Here is a 1,828-nt window from a genome sequence, read left to right on the forward strand (position 1 = left end):
GGCCCGCTTCTCCTTACGACAACCGTGACAATGTAGGCCTATAGGAATTAAGAGCACTATTTATAGAAGGCATATAGTTTGCGACATTGGACCCTTCATAATTCTTAGAAAACATGAAAATTGTTCCAACGGTTTTTCCGCCATTCAGTTTTTACTTCGTGAATTTTACCCAAAAAATCTCCTTAATTTGTATTTGGTGTAGGCTTACCTTGGCGTGAGGTTTTGATAGCCATGTAATTCTCTCTTGGACAAGGTGAGTTATATCAATATATTGGCCTCAATTTACTCTCAAATATTCACAACACTAATTATTGATGAAAGTGACCTTGTCCGAGAGGGATTTGTGCTGAAATATGAAATCTCAGATGGAAAAATGAATGATGAAAAAAACGATTGGAACCATGTCTGGGTTTTATGACTGTGGTACTCAGATTGTATCAGATTTAAAATCAGTTGTTGTATTTATGGAATTCATATTATATACATTTTGAGGTCATGAGAAATTTTTTATTCAAGAACCAGAGTATTTTAAGAGATTATTTTTTGATATTATGAGGACTTCGAGACTTAATTTAATGTACTGTAAGACATGGTAACCATGATACAGAGATAAGACTTGGAGACCTTGTATGACCTTGTTAAAATATTAAAGCCCAGCCCAGCCCATTAAAGCCATGTTTAAGGTTGAACCATGGCCTTCTGTGAGCCAGTAATACTCAAACGTGTTGGATCTGCTGGACATATTAATATAATGTCCAAATGCCTACAGGGCATCATTAATACACATATTTTTGCAGGCTGCTGTAATAATAAAATACACACTGCTGGATACAACATTCTCAGGGAAATAAGGCAGGTTTTTTTTTTTGTGGTTAACAAACTGTCCCGTCCTGACCAGTAAAAGGGGTTATTTGTCATTGCAGTTTGGTCAGGGCGTGGCAGGAGGTGTTTGTTTTGTGTGTTTTGGTGTTTTTGGTTTAGGTTCTATGTTTTCTATTTCTATGTTTATTATCTAGTTTTCTATTTCTATGTTGGTTTTTGGCAATGACCTCCAATTAGAGGCAGCTGGTTGTCGTTGTCTCTAATTGGAGGCCATATTTAGTTGTGTTTGTTTCACTTGTGTTTTTGTGGGTGGTTGTTTTCCTGTATAGCCTGTGTTGCCTTACAGAACTGTTTCGTCGTTTGTTTATTTAGTTTAAGTGTTTTCTTTAAATAAATTAAGAAGATGAGCACTTTACCCGCTGCGCCTTGGTCCAGTCCTTACGACGCCTATGACAGAACCACCCACCAAACAAGGACCAAGCAGCGGGGATTGGAGCACCGAGGAGAAGGATGGACGTGGAAGGCAAAACGGCGTTTCTGGGAGAGGAAATTAAGGGAGCTACATGAGGCCGAGAGGCATCCCCAAAACATTTTTGGGGGGCACACGGGGAGTTTGGCAGAGTCAGGTTGGAGACCTGAGCCAACTCCCTGTGCTTATTATGGGGAGAGACGGATCAAGCAAGCACCTTGTTACGCAGAAATGCGCACGGTGTCGCCCATACGCACGCACAGTCCGGTGCGGCGAATAAGGGCTCCGCAGCGTTGCCGGGCGAGAGTTGGCCGGCAGCCAGGAAGAAGTGTGCCGGCACAACGGATCTGGTCTCCAGTGCGTCTCCTCGGCCCAGTTTACCTTGCGCCTGCTCTTCGCACGGCAGCCCTCATTCCCGAGCATAGCCCAGTTCGCCCTGTGCCAGCGCTCCGCCTGTGCCGGGCTACAGTGACCATCCAGCCAGGACAGGTTGTGCAGGCTGTGCGCTCCAGACCTCCAGTGCGCCTCCAAGACCCA

The sequence above is a fragment of the Salmo trutta genome, chromosome 10 (genome assembly GCF_901001165.1).
Source record: "Salmo trutta chromosome 10, fSalTru1.1, whole genome shotgun sequence".
Taxonomy (NCBI): Eukaryota; Metazoa; Chordata; class Actinopteri; order Salmoniformes; family Salmonidae; genus Salmo; species Salmo trutta.